This window comes from Plecotus auritus (genome assembly GCF_963455305.1).
Source record: "Plecotus auritus genome assembly, chromosome: 8".
Classification (NCBI taxonomy): Eukaryota; Metazoa; Chordata; class Mammalia; order Chiroptera; family Vespertilionidae; genus Plecotus; species Plecotus auritus.
In genome coordinates, this window is record NC_137782.1 from 4,356,728 (window position 1) to 4,363,011 (window position 6,284).

The 6,284-nt window shown below is 42.4% G+C and overlaps 1 pseudogene across 1 annotated transcript; it reads right to left on the bottom strand.

Moving 5' to 3' along the window:
- Positions 1-1,635: 1,635 nt before the first annotated feature.
- Positions 1,636-3,079, bottom strand: LOC308255875 (Golgi phosphoprotein 3-like; annotated as a pseudogene). Its single transcript has 3 exons — positions 2,906-3,079; positions 2,185-2,379; positions 1,636-1,986 (listed from the first exon to the last, which is right to left on the bottom strand). The product of its transcript is annotated as a Golgi phosphoprotein 3-like (transcript).
- Positions 3,080-6,284: the final 3,205 nt, after the last annotated feature.

A 6,284-nucleotide genomic window follows, 5' to 3' on the forward strand; every position in this document is an offset into this window, starting at 1 on the left:
AATGAAAAAAAAATAAAACGTTGGGCAATATTGGGGCCAAACAGGTTTGGAAAAGAGATGGAAGTTGTGATTCATTTATTTCTGATCAGGAAGATGGAACGTGAGCCCTTCGGCAGCCTGTTTCTCTGAGGGTCCAGAGGCACGATCCTTCACAAGTATCAGCGTAATAAACGCGCGACAGTGACACAGCTTGGAGCCTGGCCTCTTCCTAACCCCAAACACTGAACTTGATGTCAGCATGCTTTGGAAAAAGAAGAAAAGCATGCTTTTTGACACCAAACTGACCCTCCAAATAGGATTTTTCTTAAAAAGCTGCTCTTTGCACTCATTCTTAAATTGAGAAACATTTTAGAGGTTTGACTAGAAAAAGGATTGTGTCAAGACAAGACTCATAAATAGGAAGGTATTTGTGGATTAAAGATAAACAAACTGCTTCCAGAATGTTTAAATATAGATAGAATCTATTAATTTATGCAGGAAGCCAAGAACAGGGAAAAAAGACCTGGAGTTTAGATACACTGTCTAGATTCAGGACACTGCTCTTCAGCAGTTGAAATTTACAACTCTCAGTTCAATCAGAGCAAAGAGATGTACCATTGTCTGAAGGAATCGGGATCGTCTTGTGCTAAAGGGTAGAAATTCTGATACCACCTTCTCCCCTTACAAATTGTAATGCTGATTGCATGAAGGAGATGGTTGAGGAATATATATAATTTTTTCATTTCGACTTCTGTGCAATGATGCAGTAGGATGATGCTAAGAAAGAGAATATAATATCCTTCTGGTTCTAGGGCTATGAGAACCAGGTAATCACATTTGGAATATTCTCATTAGGTTAGAATAAGAAAGTGAGAAAACCAGTAGCAGGAAATACAATCCCAGCGTTTCCTTCCATTGACCCTTATTCAAATAGGCAGTTATTTCAATAAGCTGCATTACCTAGCACAGTGGTCGGCAAACTGCGGCTCGCGAGCCACATGCAGCTCTTTGGCCTCTTGAGTGTGGCTCTTCCACAAAATACCACGGCCTGGGTGAGTCTATTTTGAAGAAGTGGCGTTAGAAGAAGTTTAAGTTTAAAAAATTTGGCTCTCCAAAGAAATTTCAATCGTTGTGCTGTTGATATTTGGCTCTGTTGACGAATGAGTTTGCCGACCACTGACCTAGCAGAGTCTGGGAGACAAAGACTGAAAACATCTATTTAAGATAGAAAACAGACTTTTAAAAAATGTAATAAATGGTTTGCTTTGCATCTCATTCATGTCCTGTGACTGGAGAATACCACATCCCATATTTATAACCTTATCATCCAAGAGCTTACTAGTGGAAGTCAACTAGGAAACGAGAGAAAACGTTTATTGGGGGTGTGTGGGCTCACCCGTTTATTCACCTCTGCAGTGGAAGTAGAGGGATAAATAAAGTCTGTTTATAAAGGTCAGGGTCTATAGAGAAGCCCTCAAGTTGCTCTTCCCAAATCACAAGACTGATTCAAGAGAAGAAAAGAAAAATGAAGGAAAACACCCCATCCCACAAACCTCAGTGATAGTGTCTCTGGCAGCCACCAGGCCGGCAGAGGAGGAAGGAGAAAGCCAGCTGCTGGCGTTAGGGTTTATCGAAGGAGAAAGCCACCTGCTGGCGTTAGGGTTTATCGAAGGCTGCCAACACAGCCCAGTTCATCTCCGTGGCACTGCGCTTTGTGCCCTCCAAATCAGGGGCCAGTTCTACCAGGGCCTTGGCTCGATTCGTTGCCACATCATTCTTGTCACCTGTCAGAAGACATTTTCTCGCATGCCAGAGGAGTGGGCTAGCACCAGGAGCGCCCAGCCTGAACGATGCTCCGTGCCCATACAGTGAGCATCACTGACCAACTGCTTTTAGGACACTATCTGGACGCTTTCTCACTAGTCGCCGTCCCTCTGGGGTATTGGTCGCCTGATGAACAGTCATGTCCAATAGGAGGAAGTGTTGCTTCTCAGTTGTTAATAGCCGTGGGCAAACTACGGCCCGTGGGCCGGATCCGGCTGTTCTATCCGGTTCTCTTGCTCTCCCCTCCGCTCCTTTACTTTGAATTTATATTAGTTCACACAAACACTCCATCCATGCTTTTGTTCCGGCCCTCCGGTCCAGTTTAAGAACCCATTGTGGCTCTCGAGTCAAAAAGTTTGCCCACCCCTGGGTTAGAATCACCTTCTCTTTTAGGTTCTTTGCAATTCACTCTCTTACATTTCTCAGCTGGTATTGTAATTGGAAGGGATTCCAGGTCTTGCCAGTGAGTAGCTCTATCCATGTCTGGACAGTTTCTGTGGGTTCAGTGGCTTTGATGTGTTTGAGAGTTTCTTCCAGTGAAACGTCACCCAACGGGCTATCTGACTTGGTCAGTACCTTTCTGTCCAGGAGTCACTTCTTACGGATGGTGCGAGGTTCCAGATAGAGTGGACCCCTCATGGCCAGCTCTGTCAGAATGCCCCTCGCAGGCCAGATGATGTGCAGTCATTCTAGAAAGATGTGTAACCCTGCTGGAAACCAATCATTCTACCACTAATAGAAAGATGTGGCCAGGAAACCGGGAAGGCTGGTCCACAACCTTAATTGTTTTAATCACTCACTGTTTAGTAGAAACATTGTTAGCTGAAGCAGCCTCCACCTCTGTTTGTTTCATGTAAATTTCTGTTATTGGAATTTCCTGCCTAAAGGTTATGGGCCTACCCCATAGTCTCAATAAAAGGGATTGCAAGGCCAGAGCAAGGGGTAGTCCTTCCACTAGAGTTGGGCTCCCGCCTGGCCCCCAATATTTCCAAATTAATACTTTTCCAAGTCTCTTTTCATTTGTGTGCAGCCTTCTCTGGAACCCGAACCCTGAACCGGAACCCTGAACCACGCGGGACGTGAAAAGGGCTTCCACATCACCCTCTTTATCTTTTAGTCCCAGAAGCAATCCTTCTTCCACAAGGTGTGGCGAATATCCTTCGTCTCAAGTCTTCATTGTCTGGAACCCCGTCTTGATTAGTGTCTTCCTCACTTTCTGCCTTCTTCTCACAGTTCTTGCTTACTTCCATGCCCCTCAGTGAGTCAGAGTGGTCATTCTGAAGTGTTTCTGATGTTACTCCTCGTTTATGGCCTGAGGGCAAGAATGTTCTCTTTTGAATGGAATTAAATCAAGACCTATCTAGCCCTAACCGGTTTGGCTCAGAGGATAGAGCATCGGCCTGCGGACTGAAGGGTCCCAGGTTCGATTCCGGTCAAGGGCATGTACCTGGGTTGCGGGCACATCCCCAGTGGGGGGCGTGCAGGAGGCAGCTGATCGATGTCTCTCTCATTGATGTTTCTAACTCTCTATCCCTCTCCCTTCCTCTCTGTAAAAAATCAATAAAATATATTTAAAAAATAAATAAATAAAGACCTATTTTAACCAGTTGTGGAGGAATTAGGAGTAACGTGTTTTTTTCTCTCCCCATTTAAAACATTCCTCCTCCCCTCCACCATCTCCCCTTGGGGTGGTCACCCTTCCCCACTCAATCCACTCCGTTCTTACTCTGACGTTTCTGATAAGCTGACCTCTGATTTCAGATGGTGACTGAGGCAGTGCATTAATGAATACATATTCCTGTGGTTCCCAGTCCTACCCACCCAGGAAACTTTCAATCTTATATTTTATTCTTTTCAGTTAGCATTTATGGATTTCCCTGTAACAAGGAAGACAAAGCAAAGAGGTTCTTTAAGAAGAGTTATGCCCTGGCCCATGTGGCTCAATTTGTTAGAGCATGATCCCATGCGCTGAAGGGTCATGGGTTCGATTTTCGGTCAGGGCACATGCCCAGGTTGCAGGCTTCATCCCCCCCCCGCCCCCCCGGGGCTCTTACAGGAGGTAACAGATCAATGTTTCTCTCTTACATCAGTGTTTTCTCTCTCTCCCTCCCTCTACCTTTCTTTCTCTCTAGAATCAATGAAAACCATATCCTCTGGTAAGGGTAAAGGATAAAGGGTGAAGAAGAGGAAGAGGAAGAGGGAGGAAAGGGAGGGGGAAGAAGAAGAGGTATGAGTTCTTTTTTATCCTTGCTGGGGTAACAGTAATGATGAAGCAGTCAAACACGCATGCTCAGCAGTAGGAATCCGGAAAAGGTCAGAGCTGGCGACCAGTGAGCCCTTTATTTTGAGAGTGAAGCCATAATAATTTCGGGGAAAAACATTTTTGCAATCACTCCTGGGTACAGGTATACCTAATGCTGAGGAAGAAGAAGTCTATGAACATAAGGTGAAAAATACGTTAAAATAAACATTGAGCCGGCAATTGAATGACAAAGGAAAAGCTTAACACGGTTCTCAAACATCAAATCATGAAGTAAAATGATTTTGGGTAGTTATTTTTATACTAACTGTGTAGACCTAAAGTTGATTGAAATGATAAAATTATATTACCCTAATTCTACATTGAAGTAAATGGTGAGTTGGAAAGAAAACCATATTTCCATTTTTAAGAACCAGGTTCTCCTCCGAGTGCTGCCACTCCATGCACATTTTTATACACTTAATTATTTATGTAACAATTTGATGATCACCCTGATATACATTATCAAGCAAATGGTTTACAAATCTAGGCTTACTTTTCACCTTTCAAAAGTAAAAAAAAAATTATGGCGCTGTTGAGGTGATTCCATGACACAAGTCACGTGACAATAACCATCACGTTGTCTGATAAATAGTAATTTATTCCGTTTTTTAGATTTTGGCATCATTTATAGTTATTATGTAACTTACCGTTTTCTATTCTTACGCCAAATAAGCTCTTCCTTGTTATTGCACCTCCTCTTCGTTAATGGACCAGGTATGAAATTCCCAGGTGGCGCCGAGTGTGTAGCCCCCGCCAGAGCTGAGCAGGGACTGGTTTGATAGTTGTTTTTGGATCAGGGTGCGTCTGGCACTTCCGGGGACCTTTGCAGCCAGCCCCTGTTGGCTCACTGGGCAGAGTAAACGCCCAGGCCGATAAGAGAGGCCTCCTGAGTAAAATCAATCACCTGAAGTGGCACGCAATCAAGACTGCTTTTTCATTTTTCCAGTCCCCAAATGAGTTGATCTTCCTCCACCGAACACATTTGCTATCTCGGGACTGTAGGTGACAGAAGGCTCTTTAAAGGCTACAGGGCAAGAGTAATCAACCACCCACTTCTTTGGGTGAGAATATAATGTCAAACGAAGAGGATAAAAAAAGACTAAAAAATGAAAATGAACATGTAGCATTGTGTTTTAAGCCTAATGATAACCTTTCTAATTTACTTCAGTTTCTGTCTCTACGCATCTAGGTAGGAATAAGCATATAGTCTCTCAGATTTTTTTTTTTCTTAAAATACATTCAATAATATGCTTTGGAATGATAAACATTTATAAGTCACCCTTTTCACATATGTTACAAGCCTATCACATTGCTTTAAACTAAAACATTCCATATTTTTGTCTATTCTGAATGTCAAGGGAGAATACATTTTTAGACATGTATTTCTTTAAATGTTTGCTTGGTGTTTACATTTTTTGTTGATTTCTTTCTGAAATTTTATTGACATGCAAAAAATGCATGTTTCTGAAAGGATAGAAAATATTTTTTTAAAACAGGTAAGTGTGGTTTACTTAAGGATCTGCCTCATCCTAAAAGATCAAGAGTTATGTCAAAAATACTTGATCGCCAAAACCGGTTTGGCTTAGTGGATAGAGCGTCGGCCTGGGGACTGAAGGGTCCCGGGTTCGATTCCGGTCAAGGGCATGTACCTTGGTTGCAGGCACATCCTCAGTGGGAGGTGTGCAGGAGGCAGCTGATCGATGTTTCTCTCTCATCGATGTTTCTAGCTCTCTATCCCTCTCCCTTCCTCTCTGTAAAATATCAATAAAATATATATTTAAAAAAAAATACTTGATCATTTGCAACTTAATTTCTGGGGCAGACGTATGTTTAGAACACAGGCTCATTAAACTCTGTTTAATTGAGTTAATTTACTACTGTAAAATAATTAGTATAAATTTTTCTTTTAAATTATGTTCTTGTCATATGTAATTGGTAAAATTTGCCAGCCTTCCACGCTGACCAAATGAGTATAGCAATCATCTCTGTGAACGCTATCCGAATAAAAAAGCCCAACATTTAGAAGCAGAAAATTCTGGTCCACAATAGCTCCATGAAAGCCAGATCCCCTGAACCTCATTTTTTTTTTTTCATCTGTGTAATTGCAATGATGATATTTTCTCCATCCTTTGTCAGCATCGTTATGGTTATTATCCTGAAGGGGATTCTGAGCCAATGG